Genomic DNA, 20,986 nt, shown 5'->3' with positions numbered 1-20,986 from the left:
TCACAGAGCTCAGCAGTCCCTCACATGCACCCCACACTCCCGTGCCTCCTCTGGCATTCCTCATTTCTGCCTCTAGTCCCATCCCATCCTATTCCCTTTCCAGAGATCTTGGAACAGTGTTCTTTCCCATAGAAGTGATGGAAACTCCTTTTTCCATCACTCCCAAATCTCACCCGGCTATCTGATGCCAGTACTCAAGGCACTGTTTGCCCCCTGCTGCTCCACGGCCCAGTTCACCTCTGGCTCTCGTTTCTGCAGCTTAGCCACTGGCTCCTGCTGAGGGAGCAGCCAGGATTTTTGGATTTGCACAGCCCCAAAGAACTCAAGGCCATCACTGAACATACAAAACAACTCAGAGATGAGTGTGGAGCAGTTTCAGCTGTTTGCACTGTAATACATGACTGCTCAGTTGAGGAAAAGCTTGGAACAACATATGGTCCCAATTACCTCTGTCCTCCTGCAACCAATACTTCTCTTTTCCAGATACAATTTATCTGTGCTGCTTGGCAGCTCAGCTGGCTCCCCTTCTTCTCCTGAGGAACACAACCACATGCAGATGCTATTTATACACCGGGCAAATTATTTCTGCAGCCATATTTTCCCAATAAAACCAGCCTCGTGTCCCATCCAAAAGGTGGGAGTCATGATCTGTGACTGTGAAAGATGCCTTGGCACTTTCTGAAAAGTAAATTCACAGTCCTGGCACAGTGTCAGCTTTGTAATTGCATTCTGTGGACCTGTGGTAGCTCTTTCCTAACAAATAGCTGATGAATTCCTCCCTAGAATGAACTGGGAGTCAGCCCCAGGTTCCAGGAAGCCGATAAATCAAAGAATAAACTTCATAACGAGCACCATAATTATAAGCCTTATTTTTCTCATGGATCTGTCCTTACAGGTATTTTTTTATGCTCTTTTTCAGCTCCCACAATCCCTTCACAATAGCTGGGCTCAATAGGAATCACAGGAGGAAATCTCTTCCTCACTTTGTGTTTGAAATGCTGGTCAGAAACCCGGGGGAATACAAATGGCACACGGAACCTCATTTCCCTCACTCCCTACAGCAGCAGCTCAGGAGTGTTCTGTTACTTCCCATTTAAAACTTTCCAAGCCTTGGCTGAAGGGAGAGTCCCACAGCCACATGGGTGACAGTGCCAAATACTGACAAACAGATCTGAAGGGGAGCAAAATGTGTTTTGGAGTAATGAATTCAGGTTTATTTCCCCTTGCACTGGTTTTGTTTAGGAGCAAATGCATACCAAAAAAAAATTTTGATTTGCAAAAAGATGATTTGCAAAACAGCTTTTTCTAGGTAAGAAAAAAATCCCTCCACACACGAAAACTGCTACAGAAATCCCCACAAATGCCAAATGTCTTTCTATCCAATGTCTTAGGGTTCATTTAATTCATACAATTTGAAAATGAGCACAACATGCTATCACTTAAAAAATGCAGAAGCCCAAGCCCAGCATTATTATGAGGCACCATATTTATTGTGCACCAACGGAATATCCTTGCTCAGCTTATCAAAAAGCCCCAAAACACTGGGAATTTTGTAGCCCAGCTCTGCAAGCTCAGCCAGAATGTGAAAGAGTAGAGGTGTTTGGAGCATCTCCTCTTCTGTCACCACCCCCCAGGCTGCACACTTGTCACAGTGCCATGTGCTGCCAGGTACCCAGCAATTGGTTGCAAAGCAGAGAGCTGGATGCTCAGTACCCCTCCTGAACTAATTTTTCTCACTCTCTGGAAACAATTTTCTAGGCCATCTATCTGGGAATGTCACCTTCCTAATGGGAAGCAAATAACTGCTGCCTCCTCGAGCTCCTGGAGAACACAGCTGCGCTTTACTTTTTATTAACAGTCTACAGCACTGATGGCACAGGAAAAATGTATTTTATTCAAGACTTTAATCAACATTTGATGAGAATTATGTGCTTTGCCTCTTTAAATAGCTCTGTGCCTTTTTTCTTTCTTTATACTGAAACGGATAAGTTTTGCTTTAAACTGGTGAGATTGATGCTTGAAGTTGAGGTAGCACCCCCAGAAGTTTAACGCAGCTGAATAGCGGGAGGAAAACTTTGAGCCACGCTTCCATGAGAAACCTGCCAGGGAGGAGATGGTTCCACTGTTGGAAATGTCTTTTTATTTGCCTCACTAAAATGCTTCCATTAAAAAAAAACAAGACATAAAAAAAGTGAAGATGTTCCCAACTGGTTCAAGGTTTCACAGGAGCTGGGAGAACTGAACTTCTCTGGGTCCAGTGACTGGGAACATTGAGAGAAATACTCAAAATACGATCTTACTTCAATGAATTTTTAAAATAAAACTGAAAAGATCATATTCAGCACAACATTTCTGAGGAAAATGGTGAGCCTAATGCAAGACCACTGAGGAGCACTGCCCTGCTCATGCAGAGCTCCTGGAGGAGAACTACAGGGACAGGGAGCAGAGAAGAAAATTCCCTTCCACTCCCTCCACTATCCCTGGCTCTTGGTTGGGAAGAGAAGGAAGGAGAGAAGCAGGGAGCAGGCAGAATATTAGCTATATCAGATATATTATATATATTCCTTACCTGCCACAGAGAATCCCAAGGCAGCTCCTCATTCACAAGAGACCAAACCACCTCTCTGCCCCATCAACATCGAGTTCCCAGAACCCTGCACTGACTCCTTTTCCAAATTATTTTTCTATTCACCAATTAAAGACAATTCCCCAGGGGCTCGTCCAGCTCCCAAGCAGAGGCAGAGCTGTTTCCCCACAGCAGCACTGGGCTCTGGAAGGTTCCCTGCCCCTTTTGTCCCAGGATTTCAAGCTGGGAACACTGTGGTCTCACAGAGCTGCCGCCTTTCTAAAGGAGCTGAAAGTGTTCCTCAGGCTGAGGTCCCAGGAGTGCATTCACCCCTCCGTGCTGGGAGCCCTTCCCTCTCGCCTCGGGAGGGAAGTTCTGAAGGACTGGAAGCCAAATCCTGCTGCCGTTGTTGGGGCCCTCAGAGGTCCCAAGGGGAGGCGAGGTCCCCAAGGTCTGCGAGGGGAGGCCCCGCGGCTCCTGCAGCCCCGGAGCGGGCGCTGGGGCAACAGGAGCTCTTTTTGGGAATGCAGCATTAACCTTGGGAAGGGGAGCGTTCAAAAGGCTGAGGACTGTCCCAAAACAAGTCCTGACCTATATAATAGAATGGGCTTTGTTTGCTGAGGCGTGAGCAGATACTACTCCGCTGCTTTAAGTGAGCAGGCCCGGCGCCAAAGCTATCAATGGAATTATATCTGCTTCTGCTGCTGGGAAGTTCTGCTCTTTGCACAGCACTCACTGAGGTGTAAAATGAGGACTTAATGTTACTTGCTTGGACTCATTTCAAAAGCAATTGCTGCACCTGTTCATACCAAGGCACAAAGTTCTTTTATTTTTTTTACCAGAGCCCAACGCTGCAAAACCTGGATTGAAATAATAACACTATCTTTTCTATTAATCCATGCTTCTTTATTCTTTACTAATCACCTCCTTTCCAAAATGCATTTTCCCCAAAGAAATCAAAATAAAAATCTGTTTCTGCCTATTAGACAATAAGCAATTCCTTGGCTCTCCAGAAGAACAGAAATCTTTCTGTATTGCACAATATTGAGTTGGAACAACACATCCCAGCTCCTCTGGAGCTTCATCTTCCAGGTATTAACCAGGCAAATGGAACTCCTCAAAAATAATGCACATTATAGTTAATGCCGTACCCTCTGAGTGCAATAAAATAACAAAACAAGTCCGATTTCTCCACAGAAAAATCTCAGTTCTTATCTGCCCAGCACAGATTGTGTGAAGAGTTCTCCCCTGTGGTTGAGCTCTAAGCCAGTCTAAAGCAGCAATGGAGCTGCTCCAAATCTCCTGCCAGACTGCAGGGATTGTGCACACGGGGGCCTTGGCTCTGGAAAGCTGTGAAGATCCTCAGCCTCCACTGGGAGCCCGTGTTCCTTTGAAGGAAAATGGAATTTCACTAAAGGGAGCGGATTTTAACCTAAACAAACAAACAGCACACCACGGTATAAAGTTATTACAGTAAGGAGAGAAATCTTCCTTGCCCTGTAGCTACAAACATTTGTGTGCCTGGGGGAAGCAGAAAAAGTGAGGGACGAGCATAATTTATTGATTTATTGCCATTTGTCTATAAGCCAGTCAAATGCAGCCAAACGGCCAAACCCACAGCGCTCCTGTATGAGCCTGATGACCTCCAGAGGCCCTTCCCAAATTTACTGTGAGGTGCACCATGAGTTTTGGAGATGTCCATCACCTCTAAAGGTGGCCCAGAGATCCTGGGGGAAGCCAGGCCCATGGAGGCAGCTGCTGTGGTTGAAGCTTTTCATCAGGGAAGGCAGAATAAATCCTCCTGACTTCACTTATTGGTTTATTCATTTATTAATAGAGCAAATAGGCTCCAAATACTGTTTCTTCCTGGTGTAAGCATTGGCTGAAGTGCCTCCCACCAGCAGAGGCTGCATTCAGATACCCCCAGTTTTGCACTCCCATCATTCCCATCTTCAAACCACGGGGCCTTTATGTTTGGTTACCAACACAAGCATCAAACTCTCCCAATAATCCTGAAGGGATAATGACACTCAGGGCAAAGCTTAAGAAGGCAAAACCTTGTCACCCTTCAGCAGGGCCAATGCTATTTGCACATTTTTGTAGTGTTCTCTTTCCTCAGGTTTGTTCAGGATAAGAGAACTCATGCAAAATTCACTGCCTACCCCAATGAGAGACAAGGAGGAAGCTGAGGAAAGTTGGGTTCTCTTGAGCTGTGGAAGCACTTGTGGGTACCAAGTGGTAAAATTAAATAGAGAAAAAAACCAACTGTGGGACCATTCTTGTTTTAAAACATTACATGGGCAATGGGAATATCACACAGCAAATATTTATATGCAATTCAGAATGTGTTGATCAAAGATCACCATTGGATTATATTAAAGAGTGTGGCTGAATGTTTCAAAAGTACACACGTGCATTTCAGTGGGATTGAGGTGTCTGTCTGCCTTAGACTCCTCAGAAAAATTAAAAACCCTATGCTGACTGATTAATGCCTAGTTTGGGTTGGAAAAACCAGGTTTAATTACGTTTTGGTCTAATGGTCGGCTCAGACTAGGGAGGGAAAGATGTGGATGGGGGCAGGAGAGGGGTTACAGCTGCCAAACACATCCACAAATGGCAACACCATTTTGAAGACCCATGGGACCAGAGCCTGAAGCCTTTCATTAGCCAAGAAATTCCCATTACCTGCGAGTGCTCCCCATGAGACAGCGCTGCACCTTGTGTAACTCAGCTCCTGAACACAAACCCCTGTGTCTGACTCTCCCAGCATTCCATTTTTGTTATGCACCACATCCTCCAGTGCTTTCAGCAGCTCTTTGTAGGGCTCATCACGGCGAGATGACAAAGTGTCAGCTCCCAGCTCCCCTCGAAGATCCCCCCTCCCTGGGAAGGTGCCAATCTGAGATCCCACAAGCAAGGCACGCTCGTGTTCTATCACATGTCAGGAGCTAGAAACAACAGCCTGGAGGGTGCCTTCCCCCCCTCCTCTCCTGTAAACAAAGGAACTCTTTATTGCTGGAGTATTAGATCTCGCAGGAAAGCTGTGAATCCTGACTGCTACATGGCACAGAGAACTCCTGCTCCTGCTAAGCACAGCTCCTACAAACAAACCCTGCTGCTGCTGGAGACATTTATCTGCAAGGCACTTCAGACACCCTCACACACAATTCATTCTGTGTATTTCAGAGTGATTCCAGTGATGGAATTTCACTCTGCTTTGAAGGAAGATGCCACCATTACACAAACAAAATACAGAGCCTTGGTTTAAATTGGATGGAGGTTATTTTAATTTGCTGTTCCAGAACTGGAAACATTTTGTGGAAGCAGTGATGACATTAAGTAGCTTGAACTGAATTAAAACTGTAAGGAGAATAAATGGAAGCAGCATTCTTTTGTGATTCCCATCCTCCAGAGAGAACAATGACCAATTCAGCCTTCCTGGGGAAAATAAGGACCCTCCCACACAAAAAGTCCCAGCAGCCCAGCTGCCACCCAGTCCACATTTCATGCTCCCCATCACCATCTAAAAGCACAGAACTGCATTGTCCACTGCTGGAAGAGAATCCAGGCTAGTGGAGCTATGGCTTTCTGCAAAGACCCCATTTCTCTCTCTTCCAGCTGCCCAAATTCCACTCCAAGAGCTTCCTCTCATTTCCAGCAGCTGTGTGCAAAGCCTCCCTCTAGAAGGCAGGAGTACCACGGAGAAAAAACTGCTGTGCAACAAACATCCCAGCTCAGGATAGAGCTTAGAACAACCCCCTGCCATCAATTCATACACAAACACAGCAAATGCCTTTACAAAATAACAAACAGACAAAGCAGTGTGATCTTAATCAGCCCAAGCCAGCAGAAAAGACAAGGGGATGTGGCAGATCCACGACTGGCTTCCCATAGAAACCATCCCAGAAAATCAAGGGTAACACAAGCGCAGCAGAATGGATGGCACCCATGGAAATCTCCTTCCAGCAGCCCTTCCCTGCAGGAGTGCAGGAATCCAGTCCTGATAACAGAAGGAGCTGCAGACAGACATTTCTTTTGCTTTCACACACGAGGCAGGCTGCCACACGGGCCAGATGCTGAGCAGAGTCATCTCTCGTGTCCCAGAGCTGCTTCTTAAACCACAACTCTTAGGGGTTTTGCTCTTTGCCTGGTTTGTTTGGGGTTTTTCAGATGGTTAAAGCATTCTGCAGAATTTTTTTTTGCCTGTTTATGCTCCTAATCCAGAAGCAAGCATTGAGAAGACTGAGGTGTTGCAAGCTGAGGTTGTTCTCTGCTGCTGTGCAAACTCTTCAGCTGCAAACTCTTCTCTTGGACCCAGCTCCAAAACCCTGCACCTGCTGAGAAGAGCTGAATTAAGTGCAGCAGAACTTCCTGTTCCCAAAAATTAGCAGACCAGGTGGAATAAAATGGTGCATGAGGGCAAAAAAATACCCAGGCTTTGGCTCCTTGGTCATTCTTTCAAATCAAAGGACGCAAGAGCAACTGCTCCTTGAGGAGCAAGCAGCAAATATTTCTGCACTGCTGCTGCCAAGAGCCTCCTGTGAGCAGCCAAGGCAGGCAAGGAGGGTGGCCCTGATGGTTCCCATCTGCTTCCCACGGAGGATAATTCTGAGCTCCCTCACTGTGGCCATTCCTTTGCAGAGTTAATTATTTCTGTGTGCTCCTGTCCCCAAGGGAAGTGCCACGGACACATCTCTGGGTACTTACAGCAATCTTCCCTCAGCCTGCACACATGGTCACCCCCAGGGAGAAACCTGCCCAGAAACCTGCCCACTTCTATTCTGCTTGCTTTACTATGTGTTTATCCTCACCAGTGTGGTTTTCAGATTGTTTGCATGGATGGAAGAAGCAGCTAATTTTGACATGAACTCAGTTAATCCTCACAATAGGCTGTGGCCAAAATAAAGCTACACAAGCTTTGGAGGGAGTCAGAATACAAAGAATTTCATACAACATCTGTAAAAAGACAGATTATTGCCCTGCCCCTCCATCTCACCTCTAACATCAGCACATCTGTAAATGAAAATAATTCACCCGTGGCCACAACACACCTGGATTTTAACCACCAGGTACTCACATATTTACCTGCCACGCCTCAGACACCTCTCAGTAATCCTTTTTTAAGCTCTTGAAGCATATCCCAACACAAGCAGCTCTGTCCTTGCAATGCAATTCTGTTGAGGCTTTCTATAACTTCAAAAATAGTGGCCAAATGAAAATGTAGTGGTGTCATGACAGGCAAAACAATCTCTTGAGGGGTTTGCTCAGCAAGTGTGTGTTCCTTGAAATAAAACAGCTTTTGTGTTGCTCAGAAGACAAGGCAGCAAGTTCTTATATAAAGAACAAAAGAAACTAAATGGGGTTGCCTTTTTACCACTGTCAGTGCTGGCACAGATGTGAGCTCAACATAATAGTGTGCGTGTTTTTCTTTTTTTTAATAGACCTAAAAAAATTATCCAGGAAATTTTGGGACATATTTAAAGGCCCATCTAAGCATTTTCCAGGTGCATATTTGTCCATTACTAAACTGCTTTGGCTAAGATATCCAGGCTCCTGTAAAATAAAAGAATTCTTGGAGAATTTTCATTTGAACCTTCCCCATCCCCAAGATATTACCTCCACCAGCTGGCCATTTATTTTTATGTAATCTGCATAAAGACAGGAGCAGGCTCTCGTGCTGAAGCTCAATTTTCAACATGAAAAGGTATAAAGCTGTAATAAATCCCACCAGTCACAGCTCAGCTCCCTTCTGTGGGAGGAATCACACTGAGGCAAATCCAAATGTTCCACAGCCTCTCCAAATTGCTTTCCAACGATGTCCTTGAGCACCTCCACTTCTTTATTATTTCCATCAAACCCAATTTCCACAGGGACTACCCCAGCAGTTTATCATCACTCTATAAACCTGTCAAGTGCCTTGGAGACCCCTGGCAACAGCTTTTGTCACTCCAGTGCCTCCTTGGAAACTCTTGTTGTGTAAAAGCAGAATCATCCTCATGCTCAGGAGATATTGATATCCTCGGAGTGGCTGAATGCAAATGTGGGAGATCAATCTTCCCCACAGCCCTGCCTTGTTTGGGAAGCACAGCCATCCATGCCTTCTTCCAGCCAGCCATGAAGATGGAATCCCACCACGTCTCCATGCAAAGCTTCCTCCTTTGGCAGGCTGCTGTGAGCACTTCAGAAGGGAATTCTGACTGATAAACCACAGCCAGCCCCCTTTGGTGGTGTTTGGGATCCAACAAAACCCTCCCTGTGCTCCTCAGGGGAGGGACCAGGATGCCAGGGCCAGATTCACAACCAGGGCAAACTCCTCAAACTCCTGCTGGTTTTTTCAAGCCCTTTCCAAGGTATACACTTGGCTCCCTTCCCTGCTGTTTTCTCCAGAAATATTCCTTCTTATTCCCCTCTCAACACCACAGGCTGATCATTGGGACAATTTGCTCGAGCCAGCAAGCAGAGTTTTTGTGGGTTTGGGGAGGGGGCAGCAGCCACATTCTTTCTCACACCTGCTCTCCTAAAACTTGTCCAGCCACAGGGAGGTAATTTACTTTATAATCCCAGTTTTAGTGCCGTGAACAGGGGGGGATTACAGAATGCTGTGCAGCACACCCCAGCAATCAGCTGTGGCTCTCGGGTCAGTGGAGTTCAGCCAAGAGAGGTCACCTGAGGGGTCAGGCGGGGTCAGGTGAGAATTTGGATGGTTTTCCATGGAACAGCAGCACCAGAATATCCCTGTCTTTCACATGGCTTTGGGATTTATCCCCTCAAAGTCTACTTTTTCAGAAAAATGGCAGTTGAGAAGATATCATAGATTAAACACAGCCCCTGGTTTTATGAAATTTAGCACCGTTTTGGTACGGGAAATTCCTGGGTGCAGAGCAGTAGGCTGACAGACATCACCCCCATAAAACCCCATAAAACCCCATAAAACCCCACAAAACCCCGCAGGCACACAGCCAGGCTGCCGTGTGTGGTGGCAGACATTTCTGCTTGCCCCCATACTTAAAGCCGAGCTTTCTTTAAGATGCTGCTTGCCCAGGACTAGCCCAGACAGCCCAAGAACAAAGGAGTGACAGTCAATGGCTGTGCCACTGCTGCAGGTTGGCTCAGAATGACATTGTCACCTCGTTACGGTGACAAACCGCTCCCAGCTGGGTGCACAGCACAGGCCAGAGCAAAAGCTCCAGCTGACATTCAGTCTGTTCACTTGGACCCGAGCTGAAGAAATTCATAACCCCAGAAATCATCTTAACCACTGCCAGGGGAGGGCAGGAGCGTCCCTGACACAGGAGAGGAGGGGAGTACACACATTTTCACACGCACACAAATGGTGCTGGGATGTGGATTTGTACATTTACAGGCAAAGCTGGCCAGCTGATCCCTGGCAGCTGGCAGAAACCCCAATCCTGCTGTGCACAGCAGCTGCACTGGCGGGATGGATCACAGGGCACGGGAGGCACCGCTCCACCACCAGTCAGGTTTCACTCGGGCAGAGATCTTACTGGCATCTAAAGCCATGCCTAATGTCCAAGTTCATTAATTAGTTCACCCCCTAAATCCAAAATAGATTTTGTTTCTAAAAAAGACTAAGATTTTCACCTGCAAAATCATTACATAAACTCAAAAAACATTAAAGCATTACCAAAAAAAAAAAACCAAAAACCAACCAAAAAACCCAAACAAAAATCCCAACCAACCAAAAAAGCCCCTAATGGCTTTAATTAAGCATACCAAAGTGCACTAGTGTGTTTAGGTGCTCTAATATATAACCTTCTGTACATTACAGAGCAGGTGTCCTGGTTATCGAGAGATGTTGATACCTCAGTTTGTCCTGGCTGTACAAAAACCCCAGAAATCCAGAGGAGCTGATCCTGTACAGTCAGGTTTTGGAATTGGCAATAAAACTGGGAGCTCTGCTGGGATGTGGTGGCAGGATTTAAACCCAAAACCAGCAGGAGAGAATAAACTGAACGGCTCTCTGAGCACCGCATTGGACACGACCTGTGCTGAAGAGCAAAGTCACACAAACCTGCAAATCGTGCCCAGAGGGCACAACAGCCTAGAATTTCTAAATCTGTCCTCCCAGACACATTTCTGACAAACAACACCTCAGATATTTTTAAAGTTCACCATCTCTGCCTCAAGATAAGTATCTTATTAGAGCTGCCACAAAAATTCACATTTCCTAAAGGTCCACTACTTTTAAGGCTGATCCAGACAACACCAGGGGGTCCAAAGAGCACAAGGTAGGTGTGAAAGAATTCAGATCATTTCCCAAAACCTGCTAAGGTCCGTAATTACACAACATTTTCTCTAACAGGTGGTCAAGTGCCAGCAATCCTGCTGAAGGTAAGCAAGAGTTTGTGGCATCACCCTTCCCGGAGGGGGGAGACACGAGAAGGACAGGAATTTAATTTGCATTACCTCATCTGCACAATCCTCCCGAGCAACAGTGGCCCCAGCTGCCTCTGGCCAAGCAGAGAAAGCACTGAGGAAGTCTTGCTGGTTTTTGTTACTGAGGATCTGGGCTAGAGGAGCAATAATTAGAGTTTCTTTGTCGTTCCAGGAGCCAGAACTTCAGGCTGCAAAATTAGAGCAGAACCAGTCCTGCTTTGTTCATCTTTATGCAAGAATCCAAACCTCACTTAAAAAATAGGACCAAGTGTGATCCTGCTCACAGAGAATTCCTCCGAGTTAAAACCTTCATGTTTTACCTTCCCCCAAATGAAAAATTTTGTGTTTTACTTTCACCCAAATTAAAACGTCCGTGTTTTACCTTCCCCCAAGTTAAACCCTTCATTTTTTACCTTGAGCCCCAGCCTGGGGAAATGGTCAATACTGCCATAATAATAATAATGTTTGGCTGCCAATGATTTGATGTTTCTAATCCCCACAATTTTGCACAGCTCTGCCACTAATTAGACTCATCCTTGACAAGCTGGGACAAAAATGAACTTTTCAGTGCTACCATGAAGGGATACAGAGGGGAACTGTGACACTGTGCAGGTGTCTAGGTGACAGCCACCACAACAAACATTACACAGGTGAAAGTTCAGCTTCCTGAGGTGTTTTATTGTCACTTTAAGTCAGGGCACTCCCCTGGAGCATCTCAGTTCCAACTCTTCATTAACTCCAGCTCAACACCCAGGGCTCTCTGAGCTCCACAAGGAAAGGCTGTGACCCTGATAATTCTCCCCAGGAATTCCTGCTCTTTCTTCTGCCATGGAAAAGCCAGCTCTGCTCAGAGGAGGAAATTCTCCCTGGCCCCAGCCCAGCTGATGAGCTGCTCTGCCTTGCCAGGTGGAACACCCAGCGCTTCCAAGGAAGGCAGGAGAGCTCGAATCAATATTCAGCACAGATCCCTGCACCACAGCAGCTCCATTATCTTGTGTGGCACATGCACCGTTCCCATGGCAACCAGCATCCTTCATCCTGCTCCATTATTTGGGCGGTTTGAGGCTCTCAGAATCTCTGGTGCCCAAGCCATGGCTCAGAGCTACTTTGTGCTAATCAGCCTCAAGAACAGACACGAGAAGAAAAGAAGAAAATGCAGCAAAGTCTGGTTTTTCTAATCTATCAGCAGCATGGAAAGCAAGAAGTGGCATGGGAAATAGAGTTCCAGCAGCTGAGGGGAAGGGACTCTTATGTAACCTCCTTCATTAGGCGAGACTAACGTGCTGCAAATCCACTCCAGCCTTTTATTTCCACGCATGGAACAGCCTGCCCAGGCAGGTTGTTCAACAGGAACAGCTTTGTAATAGGTGTTAGGAAATCAAATCTCTCTGCACATCTATTGTAACATTAGTGCCTCTATAATTGATATCACACAGGTCTTTATTTTGAAAAAGGGCTCAGCTTGTAAGCACCAGCAGCATGGAAAATAATTTGATTTTGACCTTTTTATGATGTCTGCTATTAAAGTTTTAAAGGGCTATTATCAAAATCTATAATCTTTATAGTATAATCTATATTTGCTTGATATAAACTGTCCCTAGATACCTTAAGCAAGCTCTATCAATAACACCATTTATTTATTTATTTTGGGGGGGCATTTAAGCATTTCCACATCAAAGCATTACAGCAACCTCATTATGCTCTGCACAGCTTAATACAAAGTTTCTCTTAGTCACCAACCAGGGAATTTCAGGCAGAAAATAAATAACCTCATTTATTAAAGAGACCCTTGAAAAATCATCCCTAAGTTGCCAGCCTGGGGTTTATCCCTGGGAAATACACATGGGTCAGTAGGAGCACACACAAATGCTTTGAAGTTGGAGGATTTGAAGGCTCCTAAAAAGAGATGTTGAAATAAATAAATAAGGCACTATGCCAGAAAATGTCCTTACAAGTGACAAAGGAGACTGACAGGCTGCTGAATTAAGCTGAGCTTAAATGTGCTCAGCACCTGCTGGGAAGAGCAGGGATTCTCTGAGTGTCCTGAGCAGCGTCTCTGACAGCCACATTCCCTGTCAGGGCAGCTCTGGGGTCTTCAGGAGGTGAGCAAGGTCAAATCCAAGGTCAGCCATCCCCACTGGGGATGGAGGGAAGCAGCTATGCCCATCTCAGCACCCCATCCCTCCCCAGAGCACCCAGGCAGCACCAAAGCCCCATTTCCTGGTGTCTCATGGGTTCAAACAGTGCAGGAACAGGGCTGGCTGAGGTGGGAGCCACTCTCCTTTCCTCCCCAGCCCCAGAACAAACATTCCAGCCCAAGCAGAGTCCAGGAGGGGTCCAGGCAGGCCCTGCTCTCCCAGGCTGGAGAGCTGACATCACGCTCTGCACACGATTCTCAAGCAGAAGCGATGAACACTGAAAAATTCTACAGAAAAGAAGACCCAAAAAAAGCCCTTTTACCACTGGCTCGTGAACGTGTCAAGACTGAGGGGAAGCAAGAGCAACATGAGAGGTCTGCAGCTGCTGCCAGGGGTTGTGTCTGGGTGCAGGGTTCAACCCCAGAGCCTCGTGTCCTGCTGGTGCCCCCAGCCCAGCCCCTGCAGCCAGGCTGACCCAGTGTCCCCCCCAGCCCTGTGCAGCTGCCTGAGCCCAGCTCAGGACAGCAGAGCAAGCCATGGTCCCCATCCAGGATGGAGCTTCCATGAGATTGCAGGGGTTTCACACTGGAGTGGAGGCAGGCTGCTCCTCAGCCCTGGGACAGATTTGGAATTCTGCTCATGTTCGACAACCGGCGAAATCAATGGAATTAAATTCAGCCCATTTGTACCATTTAAGCCCACAGAGAAGCTTAACATATTTAATCATATAGCTTCCTTCCATTAAATAACTTGCCAGAGGAAAAGGCATGGAATTTTCCATCCACACTTTCCCTGTGGAACGTGCATCACAAGCCTGCACGGCTCCATTTTTCCTGCTCGTGGGATGGAGAAACTCTGTTGATGACCCAGGAATGCTTAAACTGCTCTCCCTTTTTGTGTGCTCCAACCCAGGGGTGGCTGTTTCCTTCCAGGCTCTGTGTCACCTTCCTGTAGGTGATTAGAAAGGGATGCTAAAATGGGAATAAAATGGGATTGAGAGGTGAAGGAAGCAGCACATGCAGCTGAGGAAGATGACATTGTGTTACCCTGAAGCCCATCTGCTAACCCAGAGAGGATCCAGCAGACAAGAGCAGCAGGATCCTTGAAGAATGATCTCTTTTTTCAGAGATGTTCAAACCCCGTTCAAATAATCCCAGTTAATTTTAATTTCGGAAGGTTAGATAGTCCTCAGAATTTTCTCTAATTGCATATTCCTCAGAATAGACTCCTCTGGTTGCTCTGTAATCAAATCATAATTAAAGCATCTGTGTCGTTTTATCCATCCCTTCCTGCTATTTGTAACATTTACAGAAGGCAACAAAGATGCAGAATGCAAAATTTCCAGCACCAAGGCTGGGCAGCAGCAGTGCAATAACGGGGATTTGTGCTGCTGTGACTGCCTGAGCGTCTCCTTAGGCTTTCCTTGGCCTTTCAAAACAACCGAGCAGGAGAAGAGCACCAAACAGTGCCCCCCTTGTTGTGGCCACCACTGGAGGCTGTGTTTAATTCCTGGATCCTTGTTTTTAACCAGCTGCCCCTTTCATCCCAGCTCCTCTGGGCAAACTGGCCTGGGGGAGGCAGAGGGGCTGGAGTTAAGGGAGGTGTTACACAGAATATCACCTTGGCAGAAGAGAGGATTTTCTCTCTGGGCACCGTGGCAGTTGTTAAGTGAGTCTCCACTCACACAGGAAAAAAATGAGTCTCCAGATGAGTCTCCACTGCTTTCCAGCCAGGAAAAAAATCCCAGAGCAAAGCAACCAACAGCAAAGCAATTCCCTGGGCTTTATCACAGAACTCAGAGTAACTAATTGGATTATTGGTGGTACCCTTTGCCTTCCAGAGCATCATAGAAATCACATTTCAGAGGAGAAGTGTTTCCATAAACTTTTACACCCACTGCTGAGGAGTGATGAGCAAACCTCTCTAGGAAAAGAGTTTGCAGTTTGAGTTTTGTCTGCTTTACTTCAGAAAGACAGGGGAAAGGAATCATAATTCCTTGCACTAGCAGAGTCCAGGCTCAGACAGGGATAATTTCCTTAGGAATTTGTAGTTTGTATTAAAAGGAATACATTGATTGGTAAACGAAAGCATCTATTTTCCAAAAGAAAATTTTGTGATGTATTTATGCACCACTAACATGGATTTTTCTTCCATCCTGGATTTTAGTTTTGTTCCACAATTTTGTAACGCTACAGAATGAACCTCAGCTGTGTAGGCATCACTTGATAGAGTCCTGAATACCACTGGTATAAAAAGTACTGATTTCTCACTGTACGTTTTTCATTGCAACATCGTTCTAGTGAAACATTCAAATAATTGTTATTTTGCACAGAAAAGATTCCATTTACACAAAGGTTACTCTAAGCACTTCAGACTAAAATCAGCACTGAGTTTGCTCTCAGCAGCACTTTCTTCTGAAATATAACTTATCAATAAAGATCAAAACTGGGGGAAAAAAATTTCCATCTTAACAATTCACTGTAGGAATCATTTTCAAATACCTTCTATTTTTGAACAACAAAAGGTCCCTTCAGAACCGTCTTTGAGTGGAAAAGAAATTTTGGAAAAATTGATCCCTCAGTTTGCTTAATTTAAGTCCTAAATAGAATTTTCATAGCTACTGGATAATGTTAGCTACAATATCTGGGGTGATGTTATTCATTTCAGGGGGTGTTTTATTTCATTGGGATTGCTGCAGATCCCAGGGATTGCTGCAGATCTTTGGGATGGGATTGCTGCAGATCACTGGGATGGGATTGCTGCAGATCATTGGGTTTACTGCAGATTATTTGGATTGGTGTAGATCATTGGGATGGGATTGCTGCAGATCATTGGGATGGGATTGCTGCAGATCACTGGGATGGGATTGCTGCAGATCACTGGGATTGCTGCAGATCACTGGGATTGCTGCAGATTATTGGGATTGCTGCAGATCCCTGGGATTATTAATTATTTTACTTCCTAGTTTATAAGGGACAAAACCTGTCCACATTCTGTCGCTTTTCTCCATCAATAAAGAAGATCCAGCCATAGATGAAGTCACTTATCACACTACACATTTCAAGTACTCTTGCCCTTATAAAAGGCTCACACTGGTGGTCTGCGAAGCTGTCACAGATATTAAATACCTACATTTGAAAAGCAGAAAAGTAAATCCAATAATCCAGTTGGTGCCTGGTTCTATCCTCACACAGAGCTGAGGATGGGAGCAGAAGTTGGGGCTGAAACGCTGTCTCTCCTCACCCTGACAGTCACAGGGCTGGAACCAGGGGGACAAAATGTCTCAGTTGGGTTCTGAGGCAGATTGATTGTGGTTTAAAAACATAAAGGTTGAATTTCTCATTGCTATTGGCACAAGCAGAGACTCAGCTGCCTGGTCTGAGCTTTGCTGGGGCTGTGCACGAGCTGAGCCCATGTGTGTGAGCTCTGTCCTGCTGTGAGCACGGCCCTGTCCCCCTCTGTCACCTGCTCAGAGAGCTCAGGGATGCTGCAGCATCACCCCTGCCCTGCCAGCTCGGGGGAGGCTCTGAGGTGCTCTGCTTTATGTAACCAAATGTGGCACCACATCCAAAGCACAACCATGCAAATGTCACAGCTGACCCTCTAACGTGCACTTGGAAGGCACAGATTTATCCCCAAGTCCAAACTCATTTCTCGTCTCCAACGTTCAAGGCAGGCATGAGTTAGAAGAGATCATGGTAAGTACAAAATCCTATGATAACTTGAAAAGAAATTGTCACCAAGGATTCTCTTCAGAGATAATATTTTTTTTCCAAATCACTTGTTCGTAGTTGAGTCATCCCAGAAAGAATCTAAAGCTTGTGGAAATTTGTCACTGCGTGTCGTATGAGGAGTGCAGAACTCTTGCAGATTATTTAGAAATTTCCCTTTTGCATCTGGAGCTTGGATTGCACTTACAGGGTGAATAAATTCAAACACAGCCAAAAACATCTTCCCCCACCGCCTTCCCACTCGTTCCCACTCCTCATGTTCAATTACTACTCTGTTAGACTTAGCAGTGCCATCAACACTGCAGTTCTGGAGCAGGAATAAAATCAGCAACCAGTGCCTTCAGTAAATACATTAACACCAACTCATCCACGCCAACAAATCATTGTTTACTTCTGAAATATGTTTTAGCAGCCCACGGAATTCATCAATCAAGTGAGACTGGGCTGTGCAGCCTCCGGGTGTTCTGAGACGGGCTCAGCTTGTCACTTTACCAAACAGAACCACACGTTCCACAAAACAAATGGAAATTGCTTCCTTTCTCCCTTTCCCACATGTGAAGCAGGAAGGTTTGCACACCTGAAATGTACACTGCGCTGTCTGGAATCTTTCAAACCCGCTGTCTGTGGAGAAATTCATGATCACAAAGCTATCGAGGAGGAAAATGCCTAAAATTCAGGCAGACCATGCTCATCTGGACACACACAATGAAAACCAACTGTAACAACCAGCAGTCCCTGCTGATCATCAGCAAATGACACCATTTGTGCCTTTAACCTCGGAAGAAACCAAACCCGTCAACTCTGTACACATTCCATACACTCTAAAGATTTAAAACTCTCTTACAAGGAGTTCCCTGCGATGGCAGTGTTGCTGTTAAAATCCTTCAAACTTACCAATTATGCTGCCTAATTAGAAAGAGAAATAAAGTCTGAGCTGTCTTCAGAACCGTTCAATACCATTCTTTACATGGCAATTCCTGACAGATTTCATGCATTTACCATTAGATTTGCAATTTATTTTGGCAGCTGAAACAGCTCCTGCTTTCTCTGTGCCCCCTGCAGCACCTCCAGCGCTCCGACTCACACACATAAAGTGACTCGATCCTCTTTGAAACCCGAGCCACTTTCACACCTGCGCACGAATTTAATAAGTCCGAGTTTAAAATCACTGCCCTCCATATCCAGAACTCCACATTTGAAACGCAAGCTGCCAAGTTCCTCAGCTTTTGAAAGGACCAGGAGCAGCCACTGTCCCTTTAATGTTCCACCTCGTCTCCAAAAGAAACGTCTTTTTACTAGAGCTCAGCGTGATTCATTGGAATTTGCCAGGCAGGTCAGGAAATCCCCTGAAGCAGAGGAAGAATATTAAAGAGATGGGACATGTATATCAAATCTCATTACTGTTCTCTTCTGAGAATCAATCAGGTGAAAGGATGTGATGATGTCATTATGACATCATTGACTTTGGGATTAGCAATTCAGAGCTACTTAGCAACCAAAGCTGTCCAATGCAGAAGTCAGAGATCCAGTGGAAGATGTTATCATCTGACCCACTTACTGCAAGATAAATATTTGTCAATCCTGGTTTCGAGACTTTATAAGAGATGCAAAAACTTACGAGCAGCCTTGTTTCAAGTGCAGAATTTTTCAAATAAAGCATCCCCTCTGAACCTTTTCCATTTATATCCAAGCGTATTCTTTACCCTACAACAGCTCGTACCCACGTTCCGTCTTAGTCGTCTTCTTCCTCACCTTCCCATAAATCTAAACCCTAAAAATGCACAAAGAAAAACCTTCTGCTAAACAGACTTTATTATTTTGAGAACTACAAGCTCTATCAGAAACTCAAACCTCGTATAGTCAAGGGAGCCTAATATAATTGCATCAAAATGCAAGCTTAGAAGGCATGCTTATTTCATTAAAGTAAGCTGAAAAGATCCAGTTGATGAGCTCCGGTATCCGTCAGAAATTCCAACCAAAATAAAAAGGAAAAAGCTTTGTGCATGAAAAAAGAATTGGTCACGCTACTTCTGTGGCTATTTCTGGGACCTGAAAGGGTTTGATGCCCGGAATCTATGGCTGACCTGATTTTCTTTAAAGTTCACTCGTCTCCGTTGAAAATACAGTTTTAAACGAGTTCTAAAGCAACCGAGCGAAGCTCTCAGATGCACTGAAATTCTAACGAAACCTTTAAATCCATTACCAACAAGCCAGAAACGGAGCGCTGGGCTGACACTTCGTGTTTCCGCAGCCGCGCTCCGCCACGGGCGAGCGGAGCATCGGGACGCGTTTGAGGAGCAAACGAAAGAAAATAAACCACTCCGCCTTCTGCAAAGAACTTTTATTATCGGGGCAGGGCCGGTCCAGCTTTCCGCGGCGCCGAGAGCCCGGCGCTGCCGGGAGCGCCCGCGGAGCCCCGAGCCCGCACCGCCGGCTCTGCCGCCCGCACGGAGCGCGCAGGGACCGGCGGAGGCTCCGCAGAGCCCGGCACGGCTGCCCGAGCCCCCGAGCGCCGGCTCGGCGCCTCCCCGAGCTCCGACAGCCGGCAACAGGCGGCCGCTCCCGGCCATCGCCGCCGCCGCTCCGCTCCCCGCGGGGCTCCGCCGCCCTTCGAGGGGACGCCGGCTCAGCCTCCATCCCCCGGGGGCTGCCGCGTCCCCCCTCTGCGCCCCGGCAGCATCCCGCAGCATCCCTGCATCCCTCGGCATCCCCGTATCCCTCGGCATCCCCGTATTCTTCGGCGTCCCTGCGTCCTGCAGCATCCCGAGTGCGCGGGGTGCGGGCACCGCGCGTTTCCCCCGCGCGGCTCGGGGTCGGGCTGGACCCCGCGGTCACAGCGCTCAGCCTACCTGCCGCCGCGGCCGACGACGAGGAGGAGGAAGAGGAGCTGGAGGTGCCGCTGCCGCCGCCGCCGCCCGTCCCGAGCCACCGGCGCTGCCCTCCCCGAGCGATATTAATGTTCATTTAAAGCTCGGCGCCCGCCGCTCCGCCGCGCCCTCCCCGCACGGCAGCGCCCGAGCGGGCTGGGGGCCGGGCCCGCACCGCCTCCGCCCGCCCCCGGACCGCCCCTCGGCACCGGCGGGTCCCCTCGGGGCTGGCAGACCCCCCTCGGCACCGGCGGGTCCCCTCGGGGCTGGCAGACCCCCCTCGGCACCGGCGGGTCCCCTCGGGGCTGGCAGAGCCCCCTCGGCACCGGCGGGTCCCCTCGGGAGTGACAGACCCCCCTCGGCACCGGCGGGTCCCCTCGGGAGTGACAGACCCCCCCGGGACCGACGGGTCCCCTCGGGAGTGGCAAATGCTCCTTGGGGCTGATGGATGCCCTTGGGGCCAGCAGATGCCCCTCAGGGCTGATGGATGCTTTCGGGGCCGGCGGGTCCCCTCGGGGCTGGTGGCAGGCTGGGCCACTGTGTCGCAGAGCCGGTGACACCTGTGACCAGCTCACCCCGTTCCCCCCATCCTCCTCCGGGCCGGGTCGAGGATGGTGCCGGGCAGACCCAATGCAGAGATCTGGTGCCCTCAGCTGGTCCCCCCCGGCCCCGGTGAACCAAAGTTGACCAGAGAAGTTGAGTGTGGCCAGTCTGGGGAGCTGCTGGAGGCTGAGAGCTCTCTGACTGGGTCTGGGTCACCAGTGTGGAATTTATTTCAAACAGGAATGCCTAGAACTGTGTTTTGAACATGTGGAGACACAGATGTGTTCACGAGCCTCCTCAAAAATGTGGCCAGAATGGTCTCGTTTCTGGGGTCCTGCTCAGTTTGATGCCCCCTCAGTAAGATCAGACAGGGGCAGGTGGGGTCACCTGAGCCACCCCAAGGACAGCCCCAGCCCAGGCACCCAGGGAAGGTGAAGAGCAGGGAGAGGAAACATGGAACTGAGCAGGAATGTCACAGGCAGGGACAGCAGCCCAGGGGACAGACCCCAGGGAACACCTGCAGGAGAGTGTCCCATGATGGTTTCTATTGCAGCAGGATTCAAGCAGCCTAGAATCAATCTTGTCTTGTCCTGGGCCTCACTGCATGAGAACACAGCTTGGAAAGTCAGGTAACACAATTTTTGTGTTAAAATGCACCAAATTGGTAGCAAAACCAGCCACATGATCTGCACTGTCGAACACGTGGTGAGTCAAGAGGGTCTGGCCTCCTCCTTTCCATCCCAA

The 20,986-nt window shown here is 47.6% G+C and overlaps 1 protein-coding gene across 2 annotated transcripts in view; it reads right to left on the bottom strand.

Annotated features, from left to right (window-relative positions):
* Positions 1-19,865, bottom strand: part of SLC6A1 (solute carrier family 6 member 1) — a 60,894-nt gene extending 41,029 nt beyond the window's left edge. Inside the window, exon 1 of one of the 2 annotated variants that reach the window (XM_038148875.1) lies at positions 19,682-19,865. The gene's annotated coding sequence lies outside the window, so the exon portion shown is untranslated. Of the gene's footprint in view, positions 1-2,569; positions 2,973-19,681 lie in introns of those variants that run through there. The other variant, XM_038148876.1, reaches the window with a different exon arrangement.
* Between the last annotated feature and the right edge of the window lie 1,121 nt (positions 19,866-20,986).

Source organism: Motacilla alba, chromosome 12, assembly GCF_015832195.1.
Source record: "Motacilla alba alba isolate MOTALB_02 chromosome 12, Motacilla_alba_V1.0_pri, whole genome shotgun sequence".
NCBI classification, from domain to species: domain Eukaryota; kingdom Metazoa; phylum Chordata; class Aves; order Passeriformes; family Motacillidae; genus Motacilla; species Motacilla alba.
Note: the sequence above shows the minus strand (reverse complement) of the source record. Positions and strands in the feature narration are given on the sequence as shown.